Source organism: Bubalus bubalis, chromosome 20 (genome assembly GCF_019923935.1).
Source record: "Bubalus bubalis isolate 160015118507 breed Murrah chromosome 20, NDDB_SH_1, whole genome shotgun sequence".
Classification (NCBI taxonomy): Eukaryota; Metazoa; Chordata; class Mammalia; order Artiodactyla; family Bovidae; genus Bubalus; species Bubalus bubalis.
Window position 1 is genome coordinate 33872623 of NC_059176.1, and position 14517 is coordinate 33887139.

Here is a 14517-nt window from a genome sequence, read left to right on the forward strand (position 1 = left end):
GTTCCTAGGAAATAGCAAATGCACACTGATGTGCAGCTCTCTGGCTGTGCAGAACATGGTACTGTTTGCCTCCAGCTTGCTGTTCTGGAGAAAGCATTGTTTGTTAGAGAGAGAAAAGAGGATGCTGCTTCAACCTTGAAGGGGAAGGGAAGGAAGAAATAGCATTTTCTCAATATAAGCCTCTGTGATAACACCAAAATGTGAAACTTTATGAATGCTGTTTGAGAGATTCTATTTTTTGATAACTCAGAAATTGCATTTTTGGCAGGGTGGTTTCAAAAAGGGAACACTAGGGCTTTGATTTGGTCCTCTGTTTTTATCTGCAATTTTAATCTATATACGGGGAAGGTTTTCTTTGACATTTGTAGGAGCATTTCTGAGATTGATGCTGCTGCCTATTATTATACAGGAGAACATTTGATACTAAAGGTTCCCGCAGCTCCCATCAGCTTTCTATAGCAGGTCTGCTCTCCTGACATTTAATGTCCCTTAAGCCTGATATGGTCTGATAACTTCAACATGCAGCAGCTTTAGGGAGAAATAAAGAACTGTGGTATCCTTGATTCTTGGTAGGGACTGTCACTACCCGCATCACCAGTCACCCATCACCCTTTCCCCTTAATAGGTGTGAATTAAAGTCTCAGAAAAAGTACATGCATTGTGTCTGTGTGTATGTGTACCAAACACACCAAGATTAAACCGGATTAGGGAAAAGGTAGTCTTCTTAAAAGCGCGGGCCAAGGACCCAGTGTCCGTCACCTTGTGGAGATGTCTAGATGATCTTTCGTAGGCTGACCTTTGAGTGAGAGCAGTTAAAAGGAAAAGTTTTCCATGCCTCAAATATCAGTTTTTCACAATCACCCTTTTAGTCTGTATGCCTAGAAAGAAGTGTCTTTGCTGTAAAGGCCTTAGCTAATAAGAGTTAGGATTACCTCTCTAACCATAAATCAGAATCCAGAGTGGATCGTGGTGAAATCCCTGGCACATCTGCACCATGGGTGAACTGACGATAGAATAATCTGTAGCTATAAGAATGAAAAATTTCTCTACATCTTGATTTGAAAGCTCTCCAGGATATGTTATCAGTGGAAAAAGTAAAGTGCGAAAAATTGCCCGTAGTCAGCTATTTTTGGATATGCGTGTAAAGTAAAACATGCATATTTGCTTGTATTTGAATAAGAAAACACTGGAAAGATATTTGAGACACTACATAAAGTACTAAACAATAGAGAGGACGGTGGGGGGAAGAAAGGGATGGGGACGGGGGTGGGAATGAAAGCTCTTATTTATAGGTTGTTATTTTAATTGCTAACTGCATGAATGAGTTACCTATTAAAATATATAATTTAATGTTTACAAATATCAAGCCCTTCAATTTCATTGGAGTTTCATTTCCTATCTAACATTATTAACTGGACTCTAGGAGAACTGGAGTTCGTATTTGGTTAAGTCCAAAGCTCCCAAATTGTACTGCTGAGTTCACTGAATCCTTCTAAGTCAGCTTGGGAATTTGTGCTGTATCACTTGTGTGCCCCTTTAGCCCATCATAAACTCACAAAGGGCAAGCATCTCTGGTGACAGTGCCAAGGACAGCCCTATACTCCTGAAAAACACTTCCAGGGGTATGTGTGATATGTCTGAAATAAGAGAAAGAATGATGACCCACTTTCTCAGCAGTAAAGACTGATTGTTTTTTAAACTCATGGTAGTCTATATCCAAGATAATAGTTTATAAGAATACTGTTTTTCAGTCCATTGCTCATGAAGAAAATTAACGTTTCTCATTTTACTCATCTTGAGAACTACTCAATTTCAATACAAATGAAAGAACAGAATAAGAACAGTGTATGAACTTTCTGAAGTTAGCTTCTTAGCTTAATCTAACCCCCCTCAAAAAAAAAACATTGTTATACTTAGTCAACATCCAATGAATTCAAAACATGGGAAATTTAAAAATCTAAGATTGGTGGAAGTATGTCTCGATAGCTTTGTTAAACTGGGATTGGAAAATAGAGTTAACTCTTTGATGTCTCCCCAAACCACCTAGTGCACCTAAGTAACATTATCCTGTGATATAGTTTAAATAACAAAATATCCTGGAGCACAACTTGGAAGATGAACAGGGGCTCAGCTATTACCTGGGAGTAACACTTGTTCAGAAAGAATGTGGCAGAAAGGATATTGTAAGTATAGAGAGATGACAGAGTCAGAAATGAGTCCAGAAAGATGCCTGTTTTACCAGGAGAAAAAATTCAGATGCTTTCTCAAGAAATCTAGGTAATCCATGTCATGACTGGACAACAACAGGTGAAATGCTCCATCACTAGAAATTTTGAAAACCGGTTTGGATCAATGAGGGCATTGGGGGAAGAAGAAGAAAAGAACAACTGCAGACCAGGAGTTCATTGTGAAGTGAGCAATTGATTTATAGTCTGAAATATTTAGGTGTAAGTGCTGATTTTTCTGTGTGAATTTTTGGACATTTTTTAAAAAGAGTAAATCTTGATAATAATTTGATTTTTATTCTGAACGTAGTGGCGACATGTTGACAGGCTATTAACATATCAGCCCGAACATTGAGAAGGAGGGGGAAAGGAGAGAATACTAATTTTGAGACGGGAATCTGGTCAAGGAAGAAAGGAACACAGAGCTCCTTCCTGCTGTGACCTTGAGGTCAGATGATTTCAGTTCTAACAAATACTTTTCTGTGAAATAGTGATTGCACAGCCCTTGTTCTGCAGGAAGTTATTGCCTAGAGAAATTTTCTGTTCGCTCTTCCAGTTCCAAAGGCAGCTCAGTCCTGGAATGCCTGCCTCCTGACTGGGGTCTGAACTCCTGTACCTTTCCAAGGGGAGGCACAGGAGAGGCAGGATGGCACTGTCATCCTTCTAGTTCCTTGGGTCACCTCATCAGGACGTGTCCTGGTTATACCTTGACCGTTACAGATGCATGGCTGGTCATCAGTTAATGGACAGAAGCTCTGAACTCATTCTCTTCACTTGCTACCCTTCTGATTTTCAGGGAATCCTAATGCAGAAATGCTTTCGGGAGGACAGAAAAAGTTACAAGTTCTACAATTATGAAAATAATTGAGCAACCACTAAAGTGAATTTGTATTAAAATAGTCAGGGCTCCCAGAGTGCATGCATGAATGATCAGTCCCTTCAGCCGCGTCCTACTCTTTGCAACCCTACGGACTGTAGCCCACCAGGCTCCTCTGTCCATGGGATTTCCCAGGCAAGAATATTGGCGTAGGTTGTCATGCCCTCTTCCAAGAGTTCTTCCCAACCCAGGGATCAAACCCACATCTCCTGAATTGCAGGGGGATTCTTTACCCACTGAGCCACCTACAAAGGGTCGTCTCTGGTTTCTACCCTAAATCTCCCCATTTGTTATTGCGTACCGATTGTCTTATACATTTAGTGAAAACTATGACAATTTTTAAAAAATCTGCTTAGGTCTACCAAAAACTGCTTTTGTTGTCCAATCTATGTATTTCTTTAGCTGGATTAAAAAGGTGGGAATTTCTGCAGGATTTTGTTGTTCCAGGGCTTTGTTGTTCTGACTGGCACTCAGGGATGGCCCAAGAGTGCAACAGTGCCTGCCAAGGGTTTCTGCTGTGACCTGTTTTTTTTAGTGCCTTTCAAGATATTCAGTAGATGGAATAATTATTGTCCCTGAAAGCCCTGCGTAGTGGCCTGGCGTCCCAGGAATTTGCCCAAGTTGCCTTGTGATGGTTGCCTGTCTCTGCCCCTCACTGTGGGGTTTCATGGTTATAATAGGATTTTACTTTTAAGGTAGTAGGCAGGCTGCCTGCCAAAGAATCTACTTACAGAGCAGATGTACTACCCTTCCCATTCCCTTGCTGGGGCTAGGAATCTTTGATTTAGAGAACTACAGCTGCTGCAGTTCATTACTGTCCATTTTAGAGTCAAGCTCGACTGTATCAGTGGGTTACCCCCTAAAGTGCTATACTCATTGTGATAATAGCTAAGGATATTACAGACAGGAGGAACGCACACTGCCTTTGGAGTATCACTATTCTCAGCCTTAAGAGGGCTTCCAAATAAGAGCCCAAGTGCTCCCTTATGGGCTAGCTGTCCCCTCTTATAGCGACCCTGTGAATTATGGCTGCCCCACCCAGCTCGGGCTTCTAGGAGTCCAGGTGAGGGGCAAGGGCTTGTATCCATGGTTGCTTCATCCAGAAGTAACTCTGGGGCTCCAAGAGCCATACTGTGGGTCCAGGGGGCAAGGAAGCCAGGGGTGAGGAATACGTAGGGGCTTGACACATTTATGATCTCTCTGGAGTGTGGTCTCCCAAGTCATCTTCTAGCCACCTTGTTATACAACTCATAAAAAAAAGAACAATGTGACACACAGTGTTAACTGGACCTCTGGACCCAGGAATGTCTATTTGAATTCCTCAGAGAAGAATCAACAAAGACACCATATCCAAGGACTAAGGAGTTATTTTAGAGACAATGCATATGTTAGTTGTTCAGTTGTACCTAACTCTTTGCGACCCCATGGACTAAAGCTGCCAGGCTCCTCTGTCCATAGAATAAGAACACTGGAATGGGTTGCCATTTCCTTCTCCAGGGGCCTTCCTGACCCAGAGATTGAACCTGGGTCTCTTACATTGCAGGCAGGGTGTTTACCATCTGTGCCACCAGGATGACTCAGTGGTCCAGGGCATACAGCAGTGAAGTGGGAGAACATGACCATGGGTCTCGGGTCTTGCCTTTGCTGTGGAGTTGTTCTGTGACTTTGTGCAAAGCCTCTTTGTGCTTTAGTGTACTCAACTGGAAAATTATGATACTTGTTCATTGATGAGCCTCCTAAAACCTTTTGGAGGGGGCGCTGTCAAAGGAGTTGAGGTTCCTCCTTTTCCCACCCGCATTGTACCGTCAGCCCTGTTTCTGTAATTCACCATGTCTTTAAAACTTAAAGTATTTTCATGCCAAACACTCTTCCTGATGCTGCTCTCTTTATTCATATACACATAATAATAGTGATACTACATATATTAGGCTGCTGAATAAAATGGAAATCTCTTTAAATAATCAATAATATACCTGGCAACTCTTACTAATATAAGTATTAATATGACCATTTATATAACTGTCTTTTATGTTCTGCCATATGCTGGGTCCTCTGTTAGGTGTTGCACATTTTAACTCTCCTTCGAATAGCTATTCAGAATATTATTCAGGAGTTATTAGGTGATCAGATATGTAAACCCTCATGCAGCCTGAAAGGGAACCCATTCTCCGCTCTGGATTTTGACTTCCAACTTTCAAAATGTCTTCACTTCCTACAAGAACCTGGCAAAGAAAATGACCATAAAAAACAAAGAAAGGAAAACATCCACACATCGTCTTAACATACCTAAGAAGATGCTCACATCATCTTGACTCTTGCCCACATATAAGAGTTCTGAGTAAAGAGTTGTTTTGTTTCCCTGTTTTTTTTTTTTAAGGTTATTATTCCTGTTTTCCATGTGGTAAAACTGAGATTCAGAGTTCATGCAATTTATACTTTTTGTCCAGACATATTCCTTAACCCTCATACAGAACACTTCTTTCTGTCCCTTCTTTTTGCTGTAATTTTACACTAAGTCATCCAAATTTACTGGGAACTCTGGCATCTCAAGTAGGATATTATTTCTAACAGATTCACCAATGGAGACCTTTATCCATCTGATGACTTCATCCACATGACCCACACGTGGATATGTTCTTGATATCCTGAAGATGTTTAGCTGTCATACTTCTGAAGGGATCTCTCCTGCTCTCTGACTACAACCTCTCCAAGGGCTCCCTTGCTTGCTTTCTCTCTACATGGCCTCTCTTTAAACTCAACATTATTCCTAGTCCCCAGACCAATTCATTTTCTCCTCATTCTTCAGCTCTCTCTTTGATCCACCATGTCTGTCACTTTCAACACTCAAAATTTCCCCATTTTTTCTTCCGACCTTTTGTTTTCCTGTCATCAGTTCAGTTCAGTTCAGTCGCTCAGTCGTGTCCGACTCTTTGCGACCCCATGAATCGCAGCACGCCAGGCCTCCCTGTCCATCACCAACTCCCAGAGTTCACGCAAACTCACGTCCATCGAGTCGGTGATGCCATCCAGCCATCTCATCCTCTGTCATCCCCTTCTCCTCCTGCCCCCAATCCCTCCTAGCATACCTATCTTTAAAAACTCCAGTTTTGTGCTGTTACCTTTCCTTTGTCTTGTTAGCTCCCACTTGTCCTTCAGGTCTCTGCTCAGGTCTTACCCTCACCCCATAGGTTAGTTTTTCACTGTGTTTCATGCTCTCACAGTGGCCAGTACTGTTTCTTCAGATCATGTGTCAGAGTTTCTAATTTTATATTTATTTAATTTATAACTTTCCCCCTTACTATTCTGTAAGCATCACGAAAGTAGAGTCCAGGTCTGTTTTATTTACTTGTTGGTGCTCTTTAATTTCAGACTCTGCTCTCTTTAACAATGTGACACCAAAACAGAAACAAAGCAAATCTGCTTCTCTCCTTGATGTACACGCCATATGGCTATATTCCCATTCTTCTTTCTCTCAAGGTATCAGACTTGTGATATTCCTCGTTCGCTGGAAACTTTTGATCCTGGCTCAGTCGTTCTCATGTCTCCAGTGGTTACCATTGCCTCATAATTCCAACATGTGAGTGGATGATCTATCCAACGCCCTGCCCACTGCACATTTCCACCCACCTCTCATCCATTGTGCCTCCTCCTTTGTCACACTCTGCATCGTGTCATTGTAAAAAGTTGAACCACCTCTAAATTTTAATATCAAACAGCCCAGTCTGGCACTGTCACCTCGGGACAGTCACTGTCCAGATCAGTTTGCTCGTTTTCTCCATGCAACAATTCCACAATCCTTTGATCTCATCCAAACTTCTGGTCCACTGATCTTTTTAGCATTTTCCTGCTTTCATTTCTACTACCATCAATATGAAGACATCCTAATAGGATACTCTCGACTTGGTCATCCTCCGTCCTTATCCTACTCACCTTCTAGTCTATAGCCCCGAATGTGCTTACCTACCTTCCTCTCTATACCTGAATCTAATCAGCAAAATATTTCTGGAAAAAAAATCATCTGCTATTAAGTTTCACTCTAAATTCATGTCCACAGTCCTTAAAGAGTCACTCAACGCTAATTCAGAATATGATTCTTGAATGGGCTTAACTGTCCTACTCTCAGAAATAACTATATTTTCTTCTCAGAGCTCCTTAACCTATACCATCTAATTCTCATCTGGTAACTTCACATATACTTAATTGAGAAATCTGAAGCCATCAGATGCAAATGACTCTGTTTCTCTAGGTCCAGACTTAACTTGCAACTACCATCTCCTTTTCCCCATGTACAGGGACATTTGTACCACTCACTCTGCTAAAGACAGATTCCTTCACCTGTACTCTGAGTCCCATCCTGTCTTACCTGCTTAATGAACTTGCTTTTTAAATTATCCTCTTTGATTTCGACCTCATCAACTTTTCACTCCCTATAGGTTATTCCTAAAAACTATGGAAAACATGCTCTAACATGCTCTATCTTTACAACTTTCTTTGATACCTCACCCTTTTAAGCTACTTCCTCATCTCCCTACTTTCCTTCAGGGCCAGATTTCAGTGGGAAAGTGAGATCATCATGAAAAATCTTGCATAACCATCACTTCTCACTGCTACCTACACCTTTCTTGTACTCTTTCTATACCCATTCTCTGCCCCTTCCTTCCTACCTCCTTACTTATCTCTAATTTCCTCATTACATTTCCTATAGCTTATTTGATCATTCTCCACAGAGCAAAAAGAACTATGTTTCTATTATGCACATTGGACCATATTATTCCTGGTGCTAAAAATATATGATGACTTTCACTTTATTTAAAAGTCAGTATTGTTATATATTTAATAGAAACAGTTATTAAAGAAGGAGAGGAAGGAATGAGTGAATAGAGAAAAAAAATAAGACATATTCCTTTTCTCACAGGACTTACAGTACATTGGGAGACACACTAGTACTCAACAGCTATTCACAAAGGTAACTGCCATTTCTAATAGTATGATAAGAGTACAGACTGCTATGAGAACATGTAAGAGCAATTTCTTCCCTGTAGAAATAACATTTATCCTGGGAACTTAAGGGAGAATGTGATTAGTGAAGTGTAGGGGCAGGCAGTTGGGACACTACATGCGAATGGCCTGAGACAGGAAGGAGTGTGCCTCATGGTCTGTGTGGCCAGAACACTGGGACTGGGAAGGAGACGTGTAAGAGGCAGAGGCCAGAGAGGTGCACAGGAGTTAGATCCTGTACATCACTTTAAGTGATCTTGAACATCACTTAAAAGATTTTGGACCTTATCTCAAGAACACTTGAATGTCATTGAAGGGTTTTAAAAGATAGTTGGCATTCATTTTATTTTTTTACAAGATCATCCTGGGGACTATATAATAAATATATGCAGATGAAGAACAGATGTATGTAAATTACTTAACTGCTATAAATTCCCAGTAAAGAGTTGTGGTTTGGACTGTAGTTTTTTTAGGAGAAATAAGGAGGAATGGACAGATTCATTATGTTTTAGAAGTTGGAATGACAGAACTTGGTAACTGATTAGATTTGGAGGTGGGATAATAGCAAGAGACATAGCTGAGATGATATGCCTTGTCAGGGACAGATCTCAACTTTCTGGCCTGAGTAAATGGATCCATAGAAATGCCAATTCCTACAAATGAGGCCACAGGAGGAGGAACTGTCTGGGAAAGAAGATGATAAATTAGAGTTAAAACACTGAAATTAAGGTTTTGTGTGAAATTCAAATAAAATTCGAGACATGAGATTAAAAACTAGAAAATGTCGTTGATGTAACTCTTTGCCTAAACTCCACACAATTTATCAAATGTGTCTTTAAAAAGAATTTTCCTAAATCTAATCCTCTGCTCCTTTAACCTTAATCTGAGCTCTCATAACCTGTTTTCTAGGTTGTTATTCTTAACTGTTTCTCTGGTGTTTTTTTTTGTTTGTTTGTTTGTTTTTTAATTTAAATTTTATTTTATTTTTAAACTTTACATAACTGTGTTAGTTTTGCCAAATATCAAAATGAATCCGCCACAGGCATACATGTGTTCTGGTGTTTTTTATTCTCCACGAAGTCTATACTTTACAAAGCAGCTAGAATGATCCTTTTCAAATGCAAATTGCACCATGCCACATCCATGCCATACCCTTTCATTGAAGCACCCTCATCTTACTTTTGCCAAAAGACTCTAGAGGAGCCAGCCCTTGTTATCCTGCCTAGACTTTTATCCTGCCCTTCCTCCAGGGTGTACTGTGGGCATGCTGATCTTCTTCCTGTTTTTTGAACAAGATTATCTCTACTTCCCCCAGTGGCTCAGCGGTAAAGAATCCACCTGCAATGCAATTCAGGAGATGGATTCGATCCCTGAATCGGGAAGATCCCCTGGAGGGGGGCATGGCAACCTACTCCAGTAGGCTCGCTTGGAGAATCCCATGGACAGAGGAGCCTGAAGGGCTACAGTCCATGGGGTCACAAAGAGTCAGAAACGACTGAAGTGACTGAGCATGCAACCCTACTTCAATGCCTTACTCTTTATGTTCATTCTACTTAGAATTCTTTTCTTCTCTTTGAGTTTTAATTAAAATGTTACCTGACCATTCTAGATAAAATAGGATATTTTTCCAAGCCTGTTAAAATTTATCATTTGGTGATGCCACTGACATTCACAACATGAACCACTTCTTGGCATATGTGTATGGCATAAAAAAGGAAGACACACTCAGTGATTTTTTTCTTTTCTTTACACAAGAGAATATGTTTTTATTTCTTTAAAGATTATTTTGTGGCCTATGATGTAGAAAAGGCACACCAGCAGGAAGGGAGGGTGTTGTACGAACAAAAGAGCTTTATTGCTTTATTCACAGAAAACAGCTGCTGGTTAACATATGCCTCCTGATCTTGATTAATTGAGGAATGAGATAGTGAAAATTGTGACTATGATCATTTCAGAGTGCTGTGTGAAGAAATAGCTATCAAACAAAAGATCCTGCTTTACCATACTGAGGATTTCTGGTTCTTAGGGTAAAGGATCACCATTCCAGATTGTACCGTGATTGAGATGATCTTAATAGTATCAGTGTTAGTTAGACTTCCCATGGAATTGTGTCTCAGAAACATTATCAGTACCTTGAACATCCTGAATCTATCACTTTAGAGCCCATTATTATTATTATTATGCCATGATTGTGGCTTCTGGGACTTTAGTTTCTCCAACTAGGGACCAAACCCAGGCCCTTGGCAGTGAAAGGATGGAGTCATAACCACTGGACCACCAGGAAATTTGCTAGAGCACATTTTTTTTAATGTTGAAAATAAAGGTCTCAACTAAAATAGAGCAGCACAAATTGAAATGATTCAAAAAACATTTAGGGCTAGAATTCATGGAATTCAAAGAATTTGATGATTAGTTAGAGTGAGGATTTGAGAGAGAGGGAGAAATCTAAAATAAATCCAGAATTTCCAGTTTATGAAGATTGTGAAATTATCCTAGAGATATCATTAAGAAGATCCGATTTGGACCGAGATTTTAGACAGTCCTGAATGAGTTATTTCCATGAAATCCGCAAGGAAATTGTCTAGTATACAACAGGAAATGTGGATCCAGAACTTAAGAAAGAATGGATGGTAATGTAATCACCACTAAAGCCAGGGAACCGTAGGTACTCTCCTTAAGAAATTATGTAAAGGGAAAAGAAGGGCATAATGAGAAAGAATGAAATCTGGTAACAACAACATAGAGAGTTAACAGAGGAAAAGGAAATCATAAAAGATTCTGAGATACAGAATCAGAAAAACAAAAAAACAAAAAACAAAAAAACAAGATAATGAAGCAAGAGGTATTGAAAGAGGGGGTGGAAAAAAGGTCTAATTCTCTAAGATGTCAACTTGGATAAAGAATGAAAAGAGGTCAGTGGTTTTGTGTCAGGTAGATTTTGGTGAGCATAACACAAATAGTTTACTGTGAATGAGAGCTGTGCCTTTTTGAAGAGTGAGGAGAACATTGCTGGATATTCCTAACAGATTACTACTAATAGCTCCTTGGCCAGAAGTGTGACACATGCCCTTTACTAAACCTATCCTTGACAAGAAGAATTTGGATGACTATAGCATACACTACTTCTGATTTACTGACTGAGGTGGTAGGATGTGCACTCCTACCCGAGCACAAAGACTGTCTAACACCCAAAAAAACGTAGGTTCTAAAAGCATGGACAAGGTGGAAACTGACAATTGGATAACTAACCAATAGAGTATACCATGAGAAGGAAGCAAAGCATGTGTATGTAAGAGAGAAAGACAGAGACAGAGCAAAATAGAGAGAGATGATTTTTATTTTCTCCTTAATTTTTTCCTTGAAATAAATGGCAAGGTCAACTGTTGAGCATAATAGGATAAGGGAGAGGCTGCTTGAAGCTTTTAAAAGGATATACAAATTGAAACTGCATTTATGGGGATTGCAAAAAGTAGTATATGTGTACAAGATAGCTCTCTACCTTCTGGGAGATGTGAAAAACGTTGTCACCAAGGCCAGTGTCATTTTGATTTTTGATTTAACTTAATGCGAAGTCAAATACATTAGAGGTGAAAATGATCCACTTGACCATCCTGTCCTTTTCATGCAGATGCAAACTGCTCTCACAGCAGATGTTTTATTGCCTTGTTCAAACTCACCTCAAATGTCCTGACTGATGAAATTTCCATAGCTTCCCTTGGGAGCCTACTCCGTCTTCCGATAGCTCAGTTGGTCAGGTAACATTCCCTGTTGTCCCATGTGTCCCTCCTTTAAAAAATTTTTTTTTAAATTATGAAAATATGATAACACGCTTATAGGAGCCCATGTCTTCCTCCTTTATTTCCTAGTATTAGATTTCTGACAAAATGATTCTCCTGCTTCTGTGGAGTTTTCACATTCAAGCTTTTGTCATACCTCCCTCAGTCACTATTTATACCATCATACGTGTCACAGTTTTTCATTTTTTCCTTATCTGTCTGTTCTTCTACAGCCTTTACTGATGAATACTGCTTTCCCACATATGAATTTCTGAAGACTTTAAAACCTTCTGCTTCTTTTATGAACTATTATGTAATAGGTAAAATATTCTCATAAAATGGACTCCTGGCTATATAATTCTTCTGCTGTTAGGCAGCTTGAATTATTCCCCTTGACTCCTCATTGCTGCTAAAAGAAGCCTGCTGGGCAATCTCTATTATTTTAGGGAAATATATTTGCTATGGACTGAAAGCTTGTGTCTCTTCCAAAATTCATATGCTGAAATCTAATCCCATTTGGAGGTAGAACCTTTGAGAGGTGATTTGGTCTTGAGGGCTCCATTTTATGAAAGAGACCTCAGAGAACGCCCTTGTTTTTTGCCATGTGATGTTACTTAAGAGTAAAAAGACAACAGTCTATGGAACCAGGAAGCAGATTCTCACCAGACGCTGAATCTTCTGACACCTCGATCCTGGACTTCCCAGCTTCCAGACCTGTAAGAAATAACTTTCTGTTGTTTACGAGTCACCCAGTCAATGGTATTTTGTATGGTATTTTGTTACACAGCCCTAATGGGCAATGCAGAGATGAGCACCAAGAGTAGGATGGTGTTGGAACAAATATCTAAAAGTGTGGAAGCAGCTTTGGAACTGTGTGATTAGTAGAGGCTGGAGGAGTTTTGAGGTGCACACTAGAAAAAGTTCACATTGTTGTGAGTGAGTTGGGAGTTAAAGGTGATTCTGGTGAGTGTTCAGAAAGAAAAGAAAGAAAGAGATGTGGAGAAAGCCTCAGTTGTCATGTGCTAAGAGGCTCATAACAAAAGAGAATGTTAGTAGAATTATAGATGGTGAAGGCCATTCCGACAAGGTCTTAGGTAGAAATGAGGAGTGTTTTGTTGGAAACTGGGGGAAGGGTAATTCTTGTTATTAAGTGACAAGGAACTTGGCTGAACTTGGTTTGTGTCTGGTGTTTGTGGAAGGTAGAACTTGTGAGTGATGAAACTAGATACTTGGCTGGAGAAATGTCTAAGCAACGTGAAAAACCATCCTGATTTTACCTGGAATCTTTTGGTAAAATGTGAGAAGAGAGAAATTATTTAAAGACCAAATTGTGAATCAAAAGAGAAGCAGAATTTGAAGATTTTGAAAACTCTCAGCCTATCTCTATAGACAAAAATAAGAAAGACTGAGAGAGAAACAGGTGTGTGGCCATATGACCATTTGATAAGGAGATTAATCAACCATCTCAACAGAAGCCAGGAGTTATTGAGAAAAACAATAGGAGAATAATCCCAAAGGCAATTCAGAGATTGTCAGAGCTGCCTCCCAAAATGAGTCCAGAATGCATGGGGCCACTGGCGCCCGTGGGGACCTCGGTGAGTCCTGCCTGTGTTTCTTCACACTGCAGGCTCCTGCTCCTTCACTCCATCGCTGCCTTCTTTGGCTACCCTAGTTGTGGCTCCAGTGGGCTGGAATGCATCTAGGCTGAGTTGTGGGAGAATGACTGTTCCCACCAAGATTTCAAAGGACAAAGCCTCTTAGCACATGCATGGGCTCAGGACTCCAACCCCAGAGAGCTCCAGGGCCAGGGAAAGAATTGCTACCCAACCACTCAAACCCTGGATGCCGGCCTGCCCACTAGTGTATATGAAAGGCAGAACTCCCATTCTAGGGGGCCTGGAGGGCAGAGCATATAGACAAAGAGAATTACAGTTTTCCTTGAACAACACCACCAAGGTTAAGAGCGCCAACCTCCTCCACACCCCCAAATTTCCCCTATTTCACAGTAGAAAACCCAGGTACAACTTTACATTCAGCCCTTGGTATGTATGAGTCCACATTTGCACATTCATCCAGCCTCAGAACATGTAGTACTGTAGTACATATTTATTGGGGAAAAAAATCAATGTATAAGTGGACCTGCACATTTAAAATCCATGTTATTTAAGAGTTGACTGCATTCTTGAGACTTAAGGTCTAATGGAAGTTGTCCCACTGGGCTTGGGACTCGCTTGGTGGTACTCCTTTCCTATTTCTTCCTTTTAAAATAGCAATGTCTATATGCCTCTATCACGATTGTATTTCAGAAACATATAACATGTTTAACAGATTCACAACTGGAATAGAATTTGCCTGAAGATGAATCATGCCTTGAATTCACTCATATCTGATTTCAATCTTTAGGTGAGATTGTAGACTTAGGTTTTGAGTTGATGACGTGTGAGATGGACATGAATTGTGGAGGCTGGGAGCAGAGTGTTATAGACTGAAGTTTTGTGTCTCCTCAAAATTCATATGCTTAATTCTAATTCCAAATGTGATATTTGGAAGTGTTTTGGGGGGAGATGATTAGTTCATGAGGGTGGTGCATGGTAAGTCATGTCCAACTCTTTGCAATCCCGTGGACTGTAGCCCACCAGGC